This window comes from Lissotriton helveticus, chromosome 8 (genome assembly GCF_964261635.1).
Source record: "Lissotriton helveticus chromosome 8, aLisHel1.1, whole genome shotgun sequence".
In the NCBI taxonomy this organism is placed as follows: Eukaryota; Metazoa; Chordata; class Amphibia; order Caudata; family Salamandridae; genus Lissotriton; species Lissotriton helveticus.
Window position 1 is genome coordinate 1397638917 of NC_136069.1, and position 24602 is coordinate 1397663518.

Consider the following 24602-nt stretch of genomic DNA (forward strand, 5'->3'; position numbering starts at 1 on the left):
CTATTATCAACTTTTGGAAATATTCGAGATAAGCGCGAATATCTCCAAAAAGTAACAGCTGCCCTGAGCAGTTCTTAGCCATGTTATCCAATGGGAGGTGGATAACATGGCTAAGAGCATTAGCTCGGTAATGCATGAATATCGCGGAGTTTTCAGCGACATTAATGCATTGCGCTCGTTTTTTATCGTATTTGCGATAAACCTTGATAATAGCAAGGTTTATCTGCGATAATTTCTGACGGTAAAAAAATCTTTGCAATGCATCGTTAGGGATAAATATCGCTTAACTTTGGTAATATGCCCCAACGTCTGTTAACGTTCGATTCGAAGGAAATCAGGAATTGTTGAAAAACATTGTGTGCGCCATCTTGTCTTTTTTCAAATGCCACACTTTTGTCGTGCACGGCAGCCATTTTAGATGCCTTGACCAGATCCACTCTGTGAACGCTGTCGATCCTTAGCATGGCTCCCCACCCTCGCAAGCATCTCCCCCAGGCAGTGGTCACCCCCGCTCTCTGTTTTATGCATGGGTAATAAACCTCCCCCCATCTGCGCTGTTCTTCCCTGAGAATCACACCCTGTGCCCGCCCGACACCTCCCTTTCGCCCTATTCACTACCGCACCCTCTGACACTCCTTTTCCTCTGTGTCCGATTGTCCAGGCCGGTCCTAGGCTATCAGCTAGCCCTGCAGATGTAGTTTATGGCCACAGCTGTAAAGAATCACCCGTCTTCAAAGGAGTTATAGTAGATCAAGGCCCACACTCGATGAGATCCGTCACAGCAGAAGCGTTGCTATTATCTGAAAACCATTCTGTATTGTGATTGGGGAGGGGACCGAGCGTGAAGCGGAAGATTCCAGGGATGACTCTTTGTACATCAAAGTTTTTACAATTATGTGTCACATTAAAAATATATAGCACTCCGACAAAGTAGTAAGATTATAAAACTTTAATAATTTATAAATATATACAAGAAAACAAAAATAGTAATAACATATAAACATTTTTAGAGAAAAACAACGAAGTAGCGGTCGGCTGTGCGAATAGTCCCAACGCAGCACAACGTCCAGATTTCCGGCGTGGGGCGTCGCGGGGGGTGGGTGATCAGTAGCAAACTGTTGTGCGAATAGTTCCAAGGCAGCAGAACGCGCCGAAATCTAGATGACACAAAAGTGATGTCTAGTAAGTTGCCACCCAGCAAATAACGGCGTGGGGCGTCGCGGGGGGTGGGTCATCAGTAGCAAACTGTTGTGCGAATAGTTCCAAGGCAGCAGAACGATGGCACCAAGGTGATGTCCAGTAAGTTGCCGCACTGGTTTTGGTATCCTACAATGCTGCTCCGAATAACGGCATGGAGCGCCCCGGGGGAGGCGGCGTGAACGGGCCTCTCCAGGTGGAGTCTCGTCTGTTGTAGTGGGGCGCCCCTTTACCGTTTCAGTTGCCATTCCGTCCGCTTTTGGTCCACTGTGTCAAAATCCGCCATTCAGCTGAGTTGCGCCCACTCTTGCGGTGCAGCGATAGGCGGCTGTCACAGGACTCTCAAAATGGCGGCAGGCTGTTTCCTTTTTGGGCCTGGTCCACTGAAATGGCCCTGGGACACCTTGGAAATCGGACGCTTGTCTGCTAGGTCTTGGACCCCATTCTCGAAAGCGTCCCCTCCGCCTTGAGAATTCATCAAAAGTTTTGGGGGCCCCGACTCCTGCAGGCTTCTGGTGGGGAGCGGCTGCCATGATTGCTCGCGGAATGACCACGACGGAGCTACGAGATGGTGGTGCTCTCATGGTGACGCCAGCTTCAGTCTGAAACATCCAGAAACAAGGTGGGGCTTTCATCGTTTGGGGGAAAAAAAAAGTTTTCATCCAATGAAAAGTGTTGTTTTTAGGTCATATGATCAAGCCTTCCATCATTAGGAAACCAAAAGTAAAATGAACCAATGAAAAGTTTTATAAACAAGTCACATGACCTGTTATGCGGCATAGGGTATAAAATGCGGAGAAAATACGTTGGCACGTGAGGCGGCGTCAGTAGCGGACCGATGTGCGAATAGGCCGAAGGCAATACAACGCGCCAAGATCCGGATGGCATCGAGGTGGTGTCATAGTTGAGAGTTCTGAGCAGCGGTTGTAACACTGTCTGAAGCTTATTTGCAGCTGCTGCAGCTTCACTACGCGCCAAGATCCGGATGGCACCGAGGTGGTGTGTAGGAAGTTGCCGCACTGGTGTGGCCATCCTACAATGCTGAAAGTCGGCGTGGGGCGCCCCGTTGGCCTGTGAGTTTGCGTCAGTAGCGGACCGATGTGCGAATAGGCCGAAGGCAGCACAACGCGCCAAGATCCGGATGGCACCGAGGTGGTGTCTAGTAAGTTGTCGCACTTCTGTGGCCATCCTACAATGTTGAAAGTCGGCGTGGGGCGCCCCGTTGGCCTGTGAGATGGTGTCAGTAGCGGACTGATGTGTGAATGGGGCCAAAGGCAGCGCAACAATATTTTCTACTATATTTCCGGTGTAGAAGAGACCACAAGGCGCTGAGATGCCAAGATCCGGATGGCACCGAGGTGGTGTGTAGCAAGTTGCCGCACTGGTGTGGCCATCCTACAATGCTGAAAGTCGGCGTGGGGCGCCCCGTTGGCCTGTGAGATGGCGTCAGTAGCGGACCGATGTGCGAATAGGCCGAAGGCAGCACAACAATATTTTCTGACTGACACCACAAGGCGCTGAGATGCCAAGATCCGGATGGCACCGAGGTGATGTCTAAGTTGCGGACTGATGTGCGAATGGGGCCAAAGGCAGCGTAACAATATTTTTTGTATGGAAGATACCACTAGGCGTTGAGATGCCAAGATTCGGATGGCACTGAGGTGATGTCTAGCAAGTTGGTGTGGTCATCCTACAATGCTGAAACTCGGCGTGGGTCACCCCATTAGCCTGTGAGATGGCGTCAGTAGCGGACCGATGTGCGAATAGGCCGAAGGCAGCACAACGCGCCAAGATCCGGATGTCACCGTGGTGGTTTCATAGTTGAGAGGCACTTCATCTGCAGTGGGGCGCCGAGATCCGGATGGCACCGAGGTGATGTCTAGCAAGTTGCTGTACTGGTGTGGTCATCCTACAATGCTGAAACTCGGCGTGGGTCGCCCCATTAGCCTGTGAGATGGCGTCAGTAGCGGACCGATGTGCGAATAGGCCGAAGGCAGCACAACGCGCCAAGATCCGGATGTCACCGTGGTGGTTTCATAGTTGAGAGGCACTTCATCTGCAGTGGGGCGCCGAGATCCGGATGGCACCGAGGTGATGTCTAGCAAGTTGCTGTACTGGTGTGGTCATCCTACAATGCTGAAACTCGGCGTGGGTCGCCCCATTAGCCTGTGAGATGGCGTCAGTAGCGGACCGATGTGCGAATAGGCCGAAGGCAGCACAACGCGCCAAGATCCGGATGTCACCGTGGTGGTTTCATAGTTGAGAGGCACTTCATCTGCAGTGGGGCGCCGAGATCCGGATGGCACCGAGGTGATGTCTAGCAAGTTGCTGTACTTGTGTGGTCATCCTACAATGCTGAAACTCGGCGTGGGTCGCCCCATTAGCCTGTGAGATAGCAGTTCTTTGGATTTGGGCCTGGCTCGTCTGCTGTAGTGGGGCGCCCCTTTACCGTTTCAGTTGCCATTCAGCTGAGTTTCGGCTGCTCTTGATGCTACAGCGACAGGCGGCTGCAACAGGACTCTCAAAATGGCGGCCTGTTCTTTGGATTTGGGCCTGGTCCACTAAAATGGCCCTGGGACACCTTAGAACTCGGACGCTCGATTTTTTTTTCCTTTCCTGTACATGCAAAAAAAGGTAAATGCCCGGTACGTTACACGCTTCATCTGCCACGATGAACTCTCTAGAGGAACCGAAAAAAAATATAGTTGTGGTAACTATACCATGCATCGTCATATGGAGAGGTGGCACCAATTAATTATAGTGCTGCATAAAAGAGAGATTTGGAGGAGAACCCCTGACCTGCTAGTACATTCATCAAAGAAGTGGCACTGAGAGCTTCAGAGGCAAGGGAAACGGTCCCAAATATTTAGAAGAACTTTGGAAAGATTAAAATGACATGTTTAGATTGTGGCAAATTTATTTCATGTGGACATCTGAGTGTTACTCTAATAAATACAGCATATGAACATCATCATAGTCGATGGTTGGTAGAGACATTTTGACTATATCCTGGACCTGCCCGTCCTCGCCCAAAATGGCGCCAGAATAAATGGGACTCGTAACTCCTTGTTGTGTACTGGTTGCAGAACCTTGAAATCACGAGATACGTATGCAGTTTTGAAGCACATGGCGGGCGGGGACGAGAATTGATTGAATATTTCGACATCCCTATTGATATTAAGTTCTGATGTGTTATTGATTACTGTACTGTTGAAAGTTCGAATTAACGTCACCCATGGTACTTGCCCGCAAATGTATATCTAGATAATTTTATTGTAACTGGCCCTGTCGTATTTTAATTATAAAATGTACGTCCACCGATTCCGTAACTGTTAGACACCTTAGTTCTTGCAACCTAATGGCCCGCCCGTTACGTTCCTCTACAGTGTAAATGTCTATTCATCATATACGATTACAGTTTGCTCCGTGGCCGGCCCACGTGGTTATAGGCTCGTATTTGTATAATGAAATTTTCACAATAAAGGTTTTTAAAAGAAAACATGGTAGTAGTATATACATTGGTAAAGTTTTTAATAATAGTCACTGTTTTAGAATCATTAAAAGGCAAGTGAAATAAAGCAGACCAATTACATGAAGGGTAAAAGGTATAATACGAAGGAACGCAGTAAAGATAAATGGTCAAGGGCTGTTGTGTTTTCTATTCCTGCAACATAAAGTGATCGATAAGAATCTCATATTCAGGCGTATCGGCGACTAAGACAGCAGGTCGACCCTCTTTTGCTCAACGGCTCCGTCATGGGACGAAGAAACGCTCTTTTTCTCGAAAAAAGAATATATTTTACTTGCAGGACAGTTGTAAAATTTCCGGGAAAGTACATTAGCCTGGAACATTATAACATATATTTAAGAAAAAATAATGTTCGGAAGTAATGAAAAGCGTAATTTTTAGGTCATATGACCAAGCCTTTCATCATTACAATAAGAAAAGTAAAATGAACCAATGAAAAGTTTTATTAACAAGTCACATGACTTGTTATGCTTACGTTACGCGCTGCGCGCCCCGGATGACTTCCGGATGCGCTAACGCGGCGCGTCATATGACGCATTACGCGACAACGCAGGTACAGAATATAGTCAAAATGTCTCCACCAACCAGCGGTCGGAACACAACCCCTTTCAGCAGGCTAAATAGTTCTGTTAAATGACAACAGAAGGGACAGGCAACAAGAACCATCAGTCAAAGAGGGGAGGGCTAGTTCTTCTCTACCGGGTTACATTGGGGCGCTACCGGAACTGATCGAATTGGTAGTCTACAGTGTTTCTGGATGTTTCAGACTGAAGCTGGGGTTAGCATGAGAGCAGCACCATTTCGTAGCTCCGTCGTGGTCATTCCGCAACCAATCATGGCAGCCGTTCTTTATCGTTATTTTGGGCGGGGTGGGTGGCGGAGCAGAGCTGTTTTGCAGCCATCATTGTGTGGAGTTCAGTTCATCTCACTAGTTTTGTATTTGTCATGAGGGGTTGTTCCTAATGTTTCTATTTTAGCGAGGTCAAAAAGAGATCCCATTAGTGGCCTACTGATTTTGCTCGATTCCTTTTCTTTTTTTTTACACGATTTTTCGTTATCTGCAAAGACTAAACAGAGTATTGCGACTCTGTGTTTGTTTGTAAATAGAGAATGAACCAAAGAGAACTAATTCTAAAACAGTAAATACTTGGATAACAATGAATCAAATGGAGAGAGAAGCAGGCACGACGGATTACAATGGGGGCAAAGACCTGCGTTAACTACCTTTCACTATCTGCAAAGAGAGAGTACTCCTAATAGAAATGAGGGGGGGGGGCACCATTCAAAGCAGATCAGTGTGCATAAACACGAAAATGTTTTCACTTACCACGTACTTGACATTCGACAGCTTATGATATTTGCTATTAAAAAACCATTGAAATTCACTGAAAAAACCATAGGTTATAGACCATATATAGTTAGGAATTAGCATTTACAAAACCTTGAAAATTCACTGAAAAAACCATAGGTTATAGACCATATATAGTTAGGAATTAGCATTTAAAAAACCTTATTTTACTCACACAAAACCATTGAAATTCCATATATAGTTAGTTGCACTAACTATATATCGCGCACCTGCAATCCACTGCTGATGATGTCACATATTACATCATTCATGACATGGTCAGTGACATCACTGATGACATCACTGATGACATCTCAAATGACATCACTGATGACATCACTGATGACAACATCCAGTGACTGTATGTTTCTGTAAAGTTAAAATGTGTCTTACATATTGAAGAATGAGTGGAAGTATAAGTGTCTGGACAAAGGATTTAGTAGGTGCATGACTGAATGCATGAGTGAGTGATTAAATGTGTCTCACTGAGTGCATGGGTTAGTGACTAAAGTGTCTTAATTTGTGCATCATTATGTCTGTTGTTCTGTAAACTGCTGCATGTTTTGATCAGTAGCTATATGATTAACTATATGGGTTACTGATTGATTGTCCAAGTATTTGTATGGGAGACTGAGTGTGTGTGTGGCTGGCTGGGAGGTGTGTGACTCTGTGCAGATCAATGTGTACTTGTATCAATGATTGTATAACAAGGTAAGTATGTGTTAGTATATGTTTGAAAATGTAAGGTGCTCTATGTTTAACTGTATAGACAAGAAAATGGAAGTGTCATTGATTCTTTACAGGACTGACTAGGTGTGTGAGTAACTCCATGGATGAGTGGCAGACTGTGAGTGTCTGTATAGGTGTATGAGTGCATATGATAGTGTTGTAAAGATGAGTGATTGTATGTATGAATGATAGTATGGGTGAATGAGTGAAGGTGTGTGTAGACGTAGGAATCAGTGAGTGCGTATGTAGTAACTAGTATTGGTGTGTCAATGGTTTCAAAAATTATATTCTGTATTTAACACTGGGTGAAACAGAGGTTATATTAAAATGTGAGGAGATGCATTGTATTGTCACATGAATGATATCATCAGTGATGTGGTCATTGATGTCAAATGAGATGTCATCAGTGATGTCATCAGTGATGTCATTTGAGATGTCATCAGTGATGTCATCAGTGATGTCACTGACCATGTCATGAATGATGTAATATGTGACATCATCAGCAGTGGATTGCAGGTGCGCGATATATAGTTAGTGCAACTAACTATATATGGAATTTCAATGGTTTTGTGTGAGTAAAATAAGGCTTTTTAAATGCTAATTCCTAACTATATATGGTCTATAACCTATGGTTTTTTCAGTGAATATATATATATATATATATATATATAAAAACTGTAAATATGATCAATACACTTTAACTAACATTAAGAGTTTCCCGGTATGACATGTTTTACGTAAACTGTGAAGATTACAGTTTAGTTGCATTTCAGACATGCCACAAAATATACAAAACACTGACTTGCCATTCACATACAAGCCTCGCAATTATATTTCAAGCTTCAAGGATTATCTTCATCTACCATATCCTCAGGTACAACAATACAATCAGATTCAGAAGACAAGGAACTCTATTTTTATTTCGTTGTTGATCGCTAATCCGACCTCAGTTGCAGATATATTTTGTGAAATTTGGGCCCAAAAATTTAATATATTCAAATATACCCGTGTGAAAACTTAAACTGAACTCTGAATAAGATTTGCTATGCAGAGCTCAACGCAGACCACTGGCAGGTTTGGAAGGCCTTTTGTGCAGATTCCTTTACAGGGACCTGCTTGGGGGGAAGACAGCAGATCTTATCCACTGGGCACAAGGGCATAAACTAAAGGGGACAGAGTTCCCTTTCCTGAGTCAAAATGTGTTTTAGAGCAGCATCCACATACGTTGCGAACAAGTCGGCAGCACAATATGCACATTTTGGACCGCAAATGTAAACTGAGGACGCTAAAATTGGTTTCACTGAGCCTGATTTCCTGTTAGTGAATATATATATATATATATATATATATATAAATAAAGGTGTGGTATATAGACTACAATGTCCATGTGACAAGTTTTACATCGGGAGCACTATCAACAAACTGAAATTAAGAATACTTCAACATCTAAGGGCGATTAAAAACAAGGACCCATGCTACCCGATGGCCACACACTTTGCGAAATATCATCAGAGTAATCCCGCCCTATTAAAATACTCAGGGATCAAGTTAAGTAAAATTTCAGAAAGAGGTGGTGATCAAACTGTACAACTAAGACGACTTGAATCGAGAATGATATTGAGTATGGGGACGGAGGTGCCGTTTGGGCACAATCTGGATGCCGAACTACATGTACATCTGTAGAAAGATATTGATGGAATATGAACTATGAGACTGAATTGTTCATTACAGAGGTTTTTGATTATAAGACTGAATTCTTCATTACAGAGGTTTTTGATTATAAGACTGAATTCTTCATTACAGAGGTTTTTTGATTAATGTATATAATGAAAATGATGGATTATGTACAAAGATGTGTAGGATACTGGAATAGCACATACCGTTAACCAAACCATATATTAAGCAACCCCACCGCTTCTATATACAGGATAAAATCAGGGAAGGTAAATAACAAACATAGTACTCAGGAGACAATATGGGATATGGAATTGCTTGATACAGTACTTTACAGATATCATAAATAACCACCACCCTAGTCTAGCGTAATTGGCCATACAACTTAGGACCAATTGATTGTGTACATAATTGTAGATAGTAATATTTTGATATTTGTTATGACTTGAAAATGGTGTACATACATCTATGAGAATGTTTATATGGCTAAAGAATTTGACAAACTTGAGAAATTGTTTGGGAATAAGCCAACCCTGAGAAGAGAATGGTACCTTACTGAAAAGGTGATATGCAATTGGTTTTTGTTAAAACTCTTTTGTTAGATTTGTATTGTATATAGGAAGGGGTGGGGAAATGAGTATTATGATAAGACAATCATACTATTGTAAATATTTTGATTTGTATAGGCTTGTTTGAATATGAGTACTTTACAGCAACTTGTAAATACAAAATGGCCACGAATATGAGCCGGCCAATATGTACTGTGCAGGGTTGAAGGTCTAGATGACAATAGAAAGGTAAGAGGGTACTTATACACAGCACTATATTTAAATCAGGTCTAGATTGAAGAACGTTATGGTCCAGTTGAAGGCAAGGAGCCGAAACGCGTAGACCGTCTGTTTTCTGATGCACTTTCATTTGCACATGGTGTGTAAATAAATTAAGTGAAAACGTATCTGTTGCTGTGCCGTGTCTTCATCTGCGGGATCGTGGGGAGAAGGAAACTGAAGTAATATATATATATATATATATATATATATATATATATATAAACGCACGTTTCTGTGTCCAATCTTGTGGGTTCCAGAAAAAAGAAGGCAGGCACACTGGTATCCGGTTTCTCGATTTAATAACACCAAACCCCCCTCACCCCTTACAGACGCGTTTCGCCTTAACAGGCTTCGTCAGTGTAACACAGTGCATGGTTAATGTCGCCATTTTTAAAGCCATTTGCCCCTTAACATTTAATAAACATAAAAGAAGGACATACGTTCTACAGAATTGCAGTGGCCATCTTGTAATGTGCAAATAGCATTAATATTACAGGCTAAAAAGTGGCGAGTGTTGTGAAAGTGCTTAGTGCTGATTAAAAACATATGGATTAACCATTATATGTACAAAAATTCATTTCGTTTATATACACAGCAAGAATAACTTTTTTTCAAGTATTACATTTGTAGCACTAGGGGATTGTATTTTTCTTTGTTCTTTTTCTCCCATTATTTAAAGTGCAAGATGGTTGTTATTAAGCCCTGAATGGGCAATTTCAAGAACAGTGCAGACAGTTCTAGTAAGGACAGGTTGTCTTTTGTAAGAAAAGTATTTTTATATATACAAATTAACAGGGCAAATAGGTGTCTTTAACTGATGCTCATAGTGCTGGACTTAAAGATGAACCCAAAGTTCTTCATTATTGTTTAGCCCCCAAGGAGTCATGGTTTTAAGACTGATGATATACTTTGACTCCAGAACGCGTAGGGATTTCTCCCTGTCCCCACCTCGTTCTGATTTGGGTACCTGATCTATGCAATAAAAACTAAGTTTTTCCCACTTGCTTTGATGGTGCTCAGCAAAGTGGCGGGCGACAGGATAGGATTTGTCTTTATTTGTAATTGCCCGCATGTGCTCAAGGATTCTTAGTTTTGCTGGTTTTATTGTGCTGCCGATGTATCGCAGCTTGCAGGGACAGGTCAGGCAGTATACAGTATACTCTGAATTGCAATTGAGTAACTGTTTGATTTTGATGTTAGGTTTTCTTTCGCCTGTTCGATTGGGATGTTCCAGCATTTTGCCACTGAATTTACAAGCCTTACATTTAAGACACGGAAAAAAGCCAACCACGTTTGACACATTGATGGGTAGGACTGATGATTTAAAATGGCTATGGACCAAGTGGTCTGCCAGAGAGGGACACCTCCTATGAGTTATCAGAGGTCTCTTTGGTAGACTGTCTTTCAGCGTTTTATCAGCAGTGAGTACATGCCAGTGTTTTTGGAAGATGTTAACTACATCCGCTGATTTGGTACTGAATTCTGTTATCATTCGTACCTCGTCAGGTGCCTTCTCTTTCACCTTAGGAGTCAGGAGGTCCCTCCTGTTCACCCCAGAGGCTTTAGTCTTAGTTTGTTTGAGGAGGTTGTTGTTGTACCCTCTGTACTCAAACCTTTCTTGTGCTTCCCTTATGGCGAGTTTATAGTCCTGGTCCAAAGAACAGTTTCTCTTTAGACGTAGGAACTCGCCATAAGGTACATTTCTCACTAGACTTTTGGGATGGTACGAGTTGGCGTGTAGAACCGCATTACCCGCCGTAGGTTTTCTATACAGGCGGGTTTGCAGGATGTTATTATGTACAAACACTTCCAAATCCAAATAATTGATACTGGTAGTACTGATAGTACTTGTAAACCTTAAATTAAGGGTGTTAGTATTCAAGATTGTAATGTACTCTTCTGCTGACTGACGGTCACCATGCCAAATTATGAACAGGTCATCTATATACCTAGTCCACATAAGAATTTTTTCAGTCCATCCCTGATTGGAGTCCTTCCATGCCTCATGCTTCTCCCACCAGCCCACGAATAAATTCGCGTAGCTGGGGGAGAAACACGAACCCAGCAAAAGACCCACACACACACACAAAAATATTACACATCAAAGGAATTGGAGGTGGTGGTGGGACAGAGCATAGTCAAAGCGGGCACTACGGTGATGCTCAGAAGAAAATGAGAACAGTGGAAACCGGGCATGACCAAAGTGCATGCATTGGGCATGGTCTAGGTTGAGTCCCGTGGTTTCGAATGGGTGCAGCTGGCTGTGACCAGTGGGCACTGCATGGAAGTGTAATGGGCTCAGGACAAATCTGAAAAAAATATCTTTTGTCCACAGCCAGAGACCAAAATTAGTAGGTTACTATGGCTAGAAAGGCTTTGTAATGGCCGAAAATCAGTAACACACGCTTTACAAAAACTCCAGATAACTTGATTAAGTTTCTGGCAGGCAACCTGACCAGACATTCTGGGAAGATACCTTGGCTGCCAGGTATTGACAAGTTCCATGACTGGAAGTTTGTCAGTGAGGTAAACCTGGCGTTCTAGCAAAAGCCAGACTCTTGGGTTTCAGGATTGAAGCTCAGACTTGCATTTTTGTGCATGTATCCGGAAAAGAAGTTCTGGCAAAGTTTTATACAGCTACGGTCTTCCAGCCTTGCATGCCGCTTGGAGGTTTGCATTAAATGATCATGGGTAGGGCTTTGACCATGATTTCATGAGCATGCCTCCGTCACATACCCTGCTCTTAAGAAAATTAAATGAACACCTGTGACATGTCAGCACCCTGGAAATTCTAGCAAGTTAGCACAGTGGACAGTGCAATCATGGGTGGGATCATTGTGCAATCTGCAGGTTCACCTGTAAGACTCCAGTAATTTCACTTTCATGCGAGCAAAACACCATTAATATTGCCCATCATCTCAGTTGTCCAACTGACAGGCGGGATAAGTGTTTGAGGTCAAATTGTTTGATTCTGTAATTACCTCCTATGTGATGATGTGGAATAAACAGAGTTTATATTCCCGCGTTATAAACCTCACTAGCATCTATAATGATTTTACAAGGAGCCCATCATTTAATTTTTTTTAAAACGTGTCTGGAACCGATTTAACAATACATTTACAAAGAATAACTAAATATGGTCCAACAGAACCCTAAACCTGCCTTTCATGTAGACGCTCCAACTTACTTTGCTCTTTACTCATGGTATGACAACAGACCCAAGTTAATTCTCTCCAACCATGTGAAACTTCATAGATCAAAAGTCGTGGTGACAAATGCTGAATTTTTTTTTTCACAACCGAATAAATGCTGAATTTTATGTATATATTAAATAAGGTTAGATTTCACACACTGTCATTCAACAAGCACACCCGACTGCAAAATCTCACATTTATTTCAGCTCAAGAGCACAAGTGCCTTGCAAACTTAAGAAGAACTAACTTATATTTTCACTGACTTGACATATAGTGCATCATGCAGGAGGAAAATACTCAGGGGCACAGCTCTTAGAATAAGATTTTGTGGTTGATAGAGCGGAGGCATGTTCTAAAGTGACCTGACATTCCATAGCAAGCCACAAACATGTAAGAATGTTGGCATCAAATGGGGCACGATTTGAACTCATTTTTACTACTCAAGCAATCCTGAAAAATTAACATTTCAACTTTCAGCAAGCTTAACACGAGTATCTTTTATATTTATTGGTGCCTCACGAAGTCACAAAAACAGACTGGCAATTCTGCATGGATTATTAGAACGCCAGTCTGTTTTTTCCAGTCGCCCACTGAATGACGTCACGCTTCAAATGTTCTAAAATGATTTCCTCGAAGACAGCCATTCCCAGAAATGTACCCATTAGCTACCACACGAGACAGGCTGTTCTGTACTGCAGATGATGAGCCGTTTTAATTACAAGTTACAATTCACCAATGAATAAATTGGCTGATGGAACACAAACGGATGCCGAGAGTAAACAGAAACAGCGTTCAACTCGATCCAATCAAAGCCGTCCCAACAGAACTCAACTTTAATACTGACAAAATCAAATAAATTTTAACTTTCATTTTATCTTTTAATTATAGTCCATGTTGCAATGTAATATTTGCTGAGTCCTGATCGAACACTTGAGCTAAATTTGGTAGCACTTTGAATATGTAGAAACTGCTTAACACATGCACATCATACATAAATCGTTACCACACATAGCTTGTCACGGCAAGCACAGCAACTACAAATGAAGAAAGGTATACACAGTAATATACTTGGACATGGGCAGGTCCCAAAGTGAACCTCTCATCCCAGCTAGAAAGTGATGTGTACATTGGCAAAATTTGGCAAAGTTACAGATTTTCGCAATTCAGGAAGTTTGCAAAGTTCTCTGGTTTAAATTCGCCTACATCCGCTTGCAACTATTCGGCACATTAATACTATCTTTCATGGCTTTGCAAGAAAATTTCCACTCCATTCAATAGTTGCAGATATGGAAAATAAATGCAGGGGTTTTTTTTTCAACAATGTTTAACTTGGGTATAGATTTTCTATGCACAATGGCAAATATTCAGAGCTTTTTTACTCTGTATACATTTTGGATGAAAATGGTCATAATTGTTAAGATGTTCATTCAAATATCAGGAAAGTGTAAACTTTTGTTAAGAATTTCATAGAACTTCACGATAGATGCGAGAAAAGTAGCTTTACCCGCCCTTCTTGATCCAGGCATATATGGTGGGAGCAAAGCCGGACAAGATCATTAAAATATTGATTATCCAATTAATCCAGCCCACTACAGGTAACACTTTCCTAAATCATGCAACATCCTCTATCAATCACACACACATATCCCTAGATTTGCTTGTCACTAGATAACACCAGCATTTTTCGTGGTATATCTGAAAACATGAAAGGTGTCCAGATTTCCCTCCAGACTACTGGAGAAAGCATCAGGATTACAGAAAAGTTGCAAACACCACCTCTTCAACAAAAAAAAGTGGCACAAATTTCTGAAGTATTAGTTAACAGGTAAGCAACATGTGCACAGCACTGTGCGCAAAGGTGACTGCAGAGTACACTGCTAGGCTCCTAAGTGCACGCGACAACTCAAAGGAATCGCACGAGGGATCATTGTGATGGGGTGGGACATGACCCTCTCTTTCCGTTCCAAGCTCCAATTCTGCATGGTATGAATGTCTCACCGGGCATCTTTCTACCCTGTATCCACAACAAACAGCCCACCAGATAGCACCTGCAACTGTGATTTAAAATACAAAAAGAATTACAGTGTATTTAGTCAACAAATAAGCAGCAGAATCCAGATCTCGTTTTTCCATAACCCCTGTTTGTACCTACTACAACTACACAGTTGTAAATGTTAAAAAAACAGGCAGGGCGCTGGGGTGTTAAGTGTCTGAGCATTTGGGGGATTATGTCAAGGACCCGGAAAAGGAAGAAAAAGGCAAAAAATACAAAACCACATAATGCACGATTCAACCTGTACAAAAGTTTAAAAAGAGGAAACGCAAATACACATTAGGATTTGTTTCTTCTCATTATCCAAACTGACAGCACGTGCTAGAGTTGGAGCAGTTCTAAATTTCCTGGAGCGTTAGAAATATAAAGCAAAAAAAAACAGACCTCAAACCATACCTTTCATTCGCAGCAGCGGTGCCAAATGCAGGTACAAGGCAGCAATTACTTTGTTCTGCAGACAGCGCGGCTTTCACGGAATACTAATGGCAAATACTTCCTTTCTCCTTCAACTTGGCTCCCTGACGCCCGGGTCCCGACCAATGCAGGCAGGAGGGCAGGACGTCTTCTGCCGAGATAACCGCTGCCACTAATCAGCTCTGCGCGCACAAGGGCACGGGATTACAACTCCAGCAGAGCTGCGCCCCGCCACCGGGAGCCGCGCAACACGCGCACTCACGCACGCGGCAAGGTCAGACGTAAAGGTACAGGGGGGCACGTGCAGACACAGGCGCACGCACAATCATACGCACAGACTCACACCCACAGAGACATGCTTAGACACATTCAAGATGCGCACACAGACACAAACTGGTACAAGTGCAGAGATACAAAGGCACCCCCATAACAGAGACACACAGTGATTCACTCGTAGATTCACAAACAGCTATTCGCACACAGACATGCAAAGATAAACATACTCTCAGTTATAACAAACACGCGCAGCAAAAGACCCACAGACACACAGATTCGCAAGCAGACCCATAACCAGATATACAAACACGCAGGTGCAAAGAGATACATAGACTGAGGCAAATGCAGTCACACACAGATACACAGTACCGCGCCTAGACACCCAAAACCCGGCAGATTCATAACCAGATACGTGGATTCATGGAACCAGACAAACAGGCACTCACCATTACACAGGCACGCTCACAGGTACAACTCTACACGACACACACACAAAGACCCAGACACGCACAGTCACAAGCAGGTCTAGCCACAATTTGATACCCACAAACAGATGCTGACAGTTACACAGATGTTCCTAGATTCAGACGCTGACACACATGCGGAGACCAACATAAACACCTGTACACAGGTGCAGAGATGGGTAGACTAGACAGACACACTGAGGCAGAACCACACAAAAGAAAGACGCACGCACAGGATACATTTATTTACCAAAGTTAGTTAATTGCACTTCATGAATGGAGTATGTATGCGGGGGGGGGCATTAGATCCCGCGAGGTTGAAAAGAAACGCCACATTCTTTTAACAAATCTGAGGATCAGTAAGCAGTGACCTGCATTCCGTACCAAAAAGTTTTATTAAACCATTGCAACAGGAAATAGCCTCTACACCTCTCCCTCCCTACTACATCCCCCCTCCAAAAGGTATATGTGCCTACATGCCTGCTCTTGCGCGCTTTCCTCCTTTATACAGCTCTGCTGCTTCACAGGCAGGTTGGCGCTATATGTATTATACACATGAAAAGGCAAAACTGGCAACATCTTATCCACCGAAGGTTACAACTACAAGTTAGCAAAAGGTAAATAATCCAGAGAGTAAAAGGGCAGATGATTTTCACACTCAAACTGTTCAACCTCCCATCTGCATTCATTAATCCCTAATAATGTATTTTGCTGTCTTTTAAATAGAAATCTAGCAAGCCTGCTTGCAAGTTTATTAGCCCTGCAATGCTCCTTGGTGATGACGGAGACGTATTAACAGCCACCTGATGTATCGCAGGCGACTCATTATTCCTGGCCTTGGGCCGCATAATCATCATTTTACAAACGATCAACAACAGAACATTGTCTCGCGGTCATACGCCACCACAGAATGTGCGCGCCCCCGTCACCCCGCGCACGGCACGTGGTAACGTAGCAATCCGAACCACAAAATATAACACAGAGTCTCAGCAGTATTCCTTTTAAGCACCGCCCGGTCCCTTAACACGGAATGGAAGACAGGGCTCATGTCACATCCCTGCCCTTCTTTTTTACGCGTTTCCCCTTGCCAACTGGCTCTGTAATATCAAGAGGCTGCAACGAGACACCCTACAGAAAGCTGCATAATCAACAATGATGCGTTTGTCCTTGACATAGTGACCGCGCCGTCAGAGCGCTGTCACGTGCTATTAAGTCATTTCCCCCCCCCCACCTGGCTCGTGACCTTGTCCTTTCAGTGACCCGCAGCCATTCTGTGGTAGCGGGAGGCCCCTCCCCGCCGCCTCTGCAAGGTCGAACGGGTCAGCGTGTCCTCATCTGTAATCCGCCGCCATTTGTCAGCGGGGAGGCTGGAGGAGGCAGGCCCGCTACACGGTGAGAATGCCCAATTAGGCAGATGCCACACAAAGCACAGGCTGCGAAATTATCCCCTGTCAAAAGAGAGAGCAGCTGTGGGTGCCAATTACAGCAACCTTTCAACCCTTTAGGTACTGGGAGCTACACTGAAGTACATTTAGAACAATTAGCGATAACAAATCGATGATTTATCATGGTAAATTACATATTACCGGTGGGTGAGCGCAGGTCGCACGTAATATGAAGGGCACGGGGTGCCTCAGAAAGGGGTATGCATGTGCAGAAGAACATCGCTCTCGTCTTTCTGCACAATCATTCCAGGTCTGATAAACCAAGTAATACTTCAGTCGTTTGCAACATAAGCATAAGTGTATGAAGTGTGTAGAAAAAAAAATATTGTTTCGCAATCTCTACTTTCTGCCTGACCTTAGTCTGAATATTAATGTTTTGGTAAAAACCTCTTGATATTTTCGAAAAAATAAAAGTCATGGGTGGGATGCTTGAATTAACCCCAGGCACAGTTAATAATCCGGGGAAGTACTTTTTAAGTGAGATAAACTACGTGGGAAGGGTAGACGTGGGTTTCATATGCACATCCCACATGACTCAAGCCGCATCTCACTGATGAAGTCCAACAAGGCTGAAACCGGTCGGGAGTTGCTTGATTTCCCATTTAAGGAATTTAGGCTGGACTGTCCCTTTTGCAGCACAGCTAAATCTGATTTGAACAGGAGCTGGATTAGGTCTGTAGGCAAAAAATGATGGACTGGAGTGAGTGAGTAGAGATTAGCTCAACCACTCCATCTATCACTTTTTTGTTTTTCTAAGTGAGAAGACATACGTCCAATGGGTATGCATAGACATGCATTTCATGCACTTTGTTAGAGGGCTTAAACTGCAAATCACAGATGAGACCCCAGTTTCCTTGCCACAGGACTCCAGCTGCACCTCACTGAATATAACCAACAAGGCAAGTACTGTGGGACGTTGCATGTGTTCCTGTCTAGAGAGAACCTGGCCTGGCAGTTCGAGATTGCTGTTCCTGTTGGAGCAGGACCAAGTCAGATTTCTACAGTAGACTAGTGGACAACAATGAAACCAATGGACTAGAATGCAACCTGAGTAAATACCAGAGTAATTACCAGTGGCTGAGATTAAGTCAAGCATTCAACCTGTCATTTTTAGATCTCGCCCAGGCAGCGCTTGCGCTGTCTCTTCGAGACATGCTGTATCTAGGGTATGGGCTTGAAAAAATGCCCATCTTTTTAATTCGTTCCTGTTGCTATCATTTAGAAATGCTGGGCTTTTCATTGCTGAATACACTTAGTAGTACCTCCTTTCGGAATTTTGTATCCTGGCCATGTCTGAACTGGGGTGGCAGAGTGGGCTAAAGAACGGTGATGGATTAAACCCAGATCTTTTGACTGGGTGTGAGTGTTTTATTGGTTCAGATGCTCCATCCATCACCACCCCCTTTTGTACCGCTTTGTTCGCCATAAGTTGGCAGGGTATGCTCAGACGTGAGTCCCTTGCTCACTTTGCCACTGGATTCAAGCAAGCCTGGCTGAAGACGGCTGAAATGCTAGAAACCGGTCCTGGGAAGCTTGTTTCCAGTCCAGGGAAGGCATGGTTTGGCAGTTCGGGCTGGACTGTTCCCATGAGGCACAGGGTCAGACTGATTTGCATATGGCCATGTCTGAACTGGGGTGGCAGAGTGGGCTAAAGAACGGTGATGGATTAAACCCAGATCTGTTGACTGGGTGTGCGTGTTTGAGTGGTTCAGATACTCCATCCATCACCACCCCCTTTTGTACCGCTTTGTTCGCCATAAGTTGGCAGGGTATGCTCAGACGTGAGTCCCTTGCTCACTTTGTCACTGGATTAAATCCAGATCTGTTGACTGGGTGTGAGTGTTTGATTGGTTCAGATGCTCCTTCCATCACCACCCCTTATGTATCATTCACATGTGGTTCTTATTGTTCAAGTTATTTATGCTCAGAGAGAACTCTTTAGTTAGTTGGCCTGCCTGTTTGCTGGTTAACTGTTCTGTTCAGTTCTGTCACAAAATGTGCCACTATATATCATGTGCCACAGCCTCACCAATCCAACAACACTGATCGTAGGCCCTCACCACCCCTCCGAGGCAAATGCTGTTCTGCTCGTGATTTTTGTTACTTTACACATTTATTTGTATTGTGAAACTAGCCATGGGCTCAGGGAAATTATACAATCTGCCCATATCGCAGGATGTTGAGCCTAACGGCAGACTTGAACAGGGATCCCCAGCTCACAAGCTGGCAGCTCTCACGACTACGCCATATCCTTTGCCTTGCCAAGTTGCAGGGTGTAGTCCCATATGGGGTCCCAAGGGACCTCTTTTAACCACATAAGGTACTGCACCCTGTAACGTGGCTAAGTAAAAAACATTGGCATTTATAATGCCAATAACTTCAACGCCAACAAATGCGAGACCTATTTATTGCATTTCCAATGCCTTTTTGATTTTCTAAGTAAGGCATTATCTGTGTCACAGGTATGCCCAGACTTTGGTACCATGCTCACTGTGCCAAAGGACTCAAGGTGCACTTCACTTAAGAAGCCCAACAAGGCTTAATCTGGTCTACCGTATTTCTCTGTGCTCAAAACCTGAAAACAAATAGTATAATTTTCTTAACCAATTTTAATGAATAATCTGCAGCAACATACTTTCTGAAAGTACTACAACTACTATTTTTTTTCTACTACAACTACTGTTAATATTATTGTTAATAAAATCTAATTGGTGTTTGCTAGTGTGTTAAATAGTTTCACATTACGGGTAAAACAGGTGCTGAAATGAATTGGTGTTATCTTTGGCAAGTTACTGGATTTTTATGTAATTGTTGTGCTTGACTAGATTTTAATTTCAGGGGTATCAGGTCGTCATCGGATGGAGCTTTAGTTTTATTCTCTGCGTGGAAATATAGCTAGAGACCAGTATCTGGCTTCCCTTTCTTCCCCACCTGTTTTTCCTCCTCGTTTACCTTCCAATATTCTCCAATCTTCAACCTTAATTCGTTTGGGCTCCACAACGAGGCCACTCCACACCCCATGTGAGATATTTTCTGTATCTCACTGACCATTGTTGCCAGTTGAAAGACGGCACTGCACAAATAGCCTGCTTGACAAAAGCAGGAGTGGTGGCGCCTCCCTGCGATAAAGAATTCTCTGGTCTGGTGGGCATGCTAAGCATCACAACAAGTGCATGCTTGGAGGTCATTAGGCGACAGATGCCTAACTATGAACCGTGTAACTGCAACAAATGATGGATGGAATGCTGAATGATTCAAACATTCTCCCCCAGTCAAGAGATCTGTGTTAAATCCATCGTTCTTTTGCCCACTATGCCACCCCAGTTTGGACCCAGCCATATGCAAATTAGTCTTGACCCTGTGCCTCATGGGAACAGTCCAGACCAAACTGCCAAGCTCAGCACATGTGCCTGAAAATGCTCAGAACTCCAAGGCTAAGAAAATGTAACTATGCTGTACCACACAAACATTTAGCAGAATGGGACATGCAGGAGGCCATATATCGCAATGTCTAAAGAGATAACACCTAATTTCCTCCAGCATACCTTCACATTAGGTAACCCGGGGGGGCCTGAAGGCTAGGAGCTTCAAAGGTGTCCTAGAAAGAGAAGCTCATCAAATTGTACCAGTAAGTGTACTAATTGCTGGTCATGATGTATTCTGCGTCAGTCTACCCAATGACGGTGGGTTTAACACACAAGTGCGTGCACAAACACACACACACAAGTGCGTGCGCACACAAGCACACACATACGCGCACGTACATGCGCACAAGCAGGGGCGCACACACACACACAGGTGGGCGCGCACACACGTGGGCGCGCACACACACACACACACACCCACCCACATTGATGTTACTATCTTTTCACAGGTAGGATACTTAGAACCACTTTCTGATATTTACAGGGCACCTACCATGAAGACAAGCATTGGAAATGCAATAGGTCTCGCAGCATTAGAGTTAGTGCTTTTAGAATTGTTTATGGGTTTTTTTTGTAAATCTTTAGCATTTTTGTTTCCTGTAGGCAATGCTAAAGAATTACAAAGAAAAAAAGCCATAAACAAATGTAAAAGCTCTAACTCAAATGCTCCGAGACCTATTGCACTGTGTGAGGGTGAGGGGTTGAGGGTGAGTGAGGGTGAGGGTGAGTGAGGGTGAGGGTGGGTGAGGGTGAGTGAGGGTGAGTGAGGGTGAGTGAGTGAGGGTGAGTGAGGGGTTGAGGGTGAGGGTGAGTGAGGGGTTGAGGGTGAGTGAGAGTGAGGGTGAGTGAGGGTGAGTGAGAGTGAGGGTGAGTGAGGGTGAGTGTGAGTTAGGGTGAGTGTGAGTTAGGGTGAGGGGTTGAGGGTGGGTGAGTGAGGGTGAGGGGTTGAGGGTGAGTGAGGGTGAGTGAGGGTGGGTGAGGGTGAGTGAGGGTGAGTGAGGGTGAGTGAGGGTGAGTGAGGGTGAGTGAGGGTGAGTGAGGGTGAGTGAGGGTGAGTGAGGGTGAGTGAGGGTGAGTGAGGGTGAGGGGTTGAGGTTGAGGTGTTGAGGGTGAGTGAAGGTGAGGGCGAGTGAGGTGTTGAGGGTGAGTGAGGGTGAGGGTGAGTGGTTGAGGGTGAGGGTAGGTGAGGGGTTGAGGGTGAGTGAGGGTGAGGGTGAGTGAGTGTGATGCTGAGGGGTTGAGGGTGAGTGAGGGTGAGTGAGAGTGAGGGTGAGGGTGAGTGAGGGTTTGAGGGTGAAGGGTTGAGGGTAAGTGAGGGTGAGGGTGAGTGAGGGTGAGTGAGGGTGAGGGGTTGAGGGTGAGTGAGGGTGAGGCATTGAGGGTGAGTGAGGGTGAGGGTGAGTGAGGGTGAGTGTTAGTGAGGGTGAGGGGTTGAGGGTGAGTGAGGGTGAGTGAGGGTGAGGGGTTGAGGGTGAGTGAGGGTGAGTGAGGGTGAGTGTGGGTGAGGGTGAGTGAGGGTGAGGGTGAGTGAGGGTGAGGGGTTGAGGGTGAGTGAGGGTGAGGGTGAGTGAGGGTGTGTGAGGGTGAGGGGGTGAGGATGTGAAGGCGCGTTTGGCAGTGTATGTTTTAACGCTCGGAATATCATAATGAACCCAGACATGACAGTCTCCAGCCAACAGCTGTAAATAGTTAGTCAAGTAAGCTCCAGTGGCCCTGCCAAAAGGGCGTGTTTTTTTCGTGTAAAGTTTCTTATGTTCTTGTGAGATAATCAGCCACCCTAAGTTCTAGGGCTCTGTGCAATGACAGAAGTTACAATTCTTGACCAGAGGCCCCAGTTGGCACACATGCAAATCAGAACCAAACTTTCCTCTAAAAGGAAACTCAATCCGCAACACAAGACCTGTAGTGCCGATAATGGTATGATACGGATATAGTGCCTTATACTTCCGATGGCGCTGAAGCTACATTAGAAATGTCACCGTGCGTAAGGAATTAGACTTAGCCATGCTGATTAACACCCAGCTATCATGCGGTAATGAAGGTCATGCTTTTGATACAAACTACTATTCTTGTACTCGTCTGTCCTGCTGGATCTGTTCCACGAGGAATAGAGTATTGCACTTGATGCCTTCCAGGAGACACGGAAACTTGCGTTGCGACAGCCACGCTGAGCCGGTTTTGTAAGGCAGCAAAGCCTTCAATGCTGCTGCCCAATTTGTAAGTGTCCAGTGATCGGGAAAGCCCGTGCTGCTAAAATGGCGACACCCCGCAGATTGCTCTCCAGATTGCTCTCCTGAAGCTGGCTGCCTGATGGAGTGGAGAGCGGGCGGGCAGAGAGAGTGAGGGGGCGGAGCGGGGGTGTGGGAGGAGTGCGGCTGGCTGCCTGATAGAGTGGAGAGCGGGCGGGCAGACACCACAGACAGTATGCGGTCAATAGGCTTGTGTGGTACCATCATTTTTCAGGGCTATAGGGTCAGGATGTGGTCCAAAGCACCAGAGGGCGGACAATAACTTGCGGACGATATCAACTCGCTGGACAATCGCACTGAACTGCCCACGTCATCTGTTTGTTTACCCAGCCTGTTTTGCAAACCTGCAAGTGACTGTGGTTGCAATGATCCGGGAAGGCGTCAGTCAGGGGAAGCAATTAGAAAACACAAATGCATTCTCTCCAAAGAGCGTGGGGAGAAAAGATGGCATTAAAAAACAAGCTCTCGGCATTGCGTGGCGGGAGGGGGCGGGGGGAACGTCGAGTCGGAACAAAAAACAAGTGAAAGCGGGATGTAAGTAGGGGGGAGGAGAAGTCTGGGCAGGCAGGATGACTCAGGGGAGGGGGCGGAGCGGGGCAGAGCGGCATGTGGGTGTGAAGAAGCCGGGCCTTTGAAGTGAAGCTAAGCTTCACTTCAAAGGTGTCGGAGGAATGCGGGCGGCTGTGCACGCGCTTTTAAGCTCAATGCACATGCGCATTGAGCTTAAAAGTCACGGGCACTGCAAGGAATCGCCACGATTCCTTGCAAGTTAGATAAAGAGTCGATGAGCCCCTATGGTCTCGCTTGCTCGATGCGCATGCGCATCGACAGGCGAGACCTAAAAAAGAAATATAGATATAGGTTTACTAGGTGTAGAGCAAGGCCTAACGCGATTTCATTGTGCCCTGTGAATAATACTCACCAGGCAGGAACCTGGCAATTATTGCAGGCCATGAATATTGCGCACAGGACAAAGAACATGCACAATGTATTCAGTTCCCTATGACCCTTGACAAAAGTCTATGTATAGCAGGTACAGAAGGCAGGAGTAAAGAGCACACAGAGATCTGGAATGTCCCGTGGCTTCAACTTTGTGCAGCAGGTACTACCGATATGGCTGCTGTGCAAAAAGCATGACCTTTGGTCATAGCTTGCAAACAATAATTGTAGGGCATTGCCGCAGGTCACACCTTGCAACTACTTGGACGTGTGTACTGACTTATGCCCAGTATTATGCAATATTGCCTCAGGTCATGCTTAACGGGTACTAAAAAATGTGCGTGCTGAGCAGAATAATGCCCTGTACATAGTACTCACAGGACAGGGCTCCAGGGTACTCCGTGAGGGTAGATCTTGCATGGTTACTGGGTTTAACCATTTCCCACAAGACATAGAAGCAACTAAATATCCTGCGGTTACAGCAAGCAGGGGGCAAGGCCAGCGCGTATTTTAGTTAGAGCATAGGGTAAACCCTTGTGTGCCTACTCCTTGCATAGAATTGACTCTGGCTACTGCAGCGCGGATCTAAATGGGCTTCAACTTGCGCTTTCTGGAACAACCCCAAACAAGTTTTAATTACTCTAAACAAATATGACTATATACTGATTTATACTTGTTTTGCATTAGTTATTACTAACAATGAGTTTTACCCTGCAGATATTGTGGACATGGGGCACAGAGGAGAAACAACATGAATGGTACACTGTGCCCCTACACTAGTTTTACGGGTATGACATTGTACTAGTCCTACAATGGTTTTACTTTGCTTTGACGGA

The 24602-nt window shown here is 44.5% G+C and overlaps 1 protein-coding gene across 2 annotated transcripts in view; it reads right to left on the reverse strand.

The window, feature by feature from the left end:
* The window catches only part of NRIP1 (nuclear receptor interacting protein 1), a 140683-nt gene that overhangs the window by 15901 nt on the left and 100180 nt on the right, over positions 1-24602 (reverse strand). Inside the window, exon 1 of one of the 2 annotated variants that reach the window (XM_078658352.1) lies at positions 14951-15080. The exons of the other annotated variant lie outside the window; for it this stretch is intronic. The gene's annotated coding sequence lies outside the window, so the exon portion shown is untranslated. Of the gene's footprint in view, positions 1-14950; positions 15081-24602 lie in introns of those variants that run through there. 2 annotated transcript variants of the gene reach the window in all.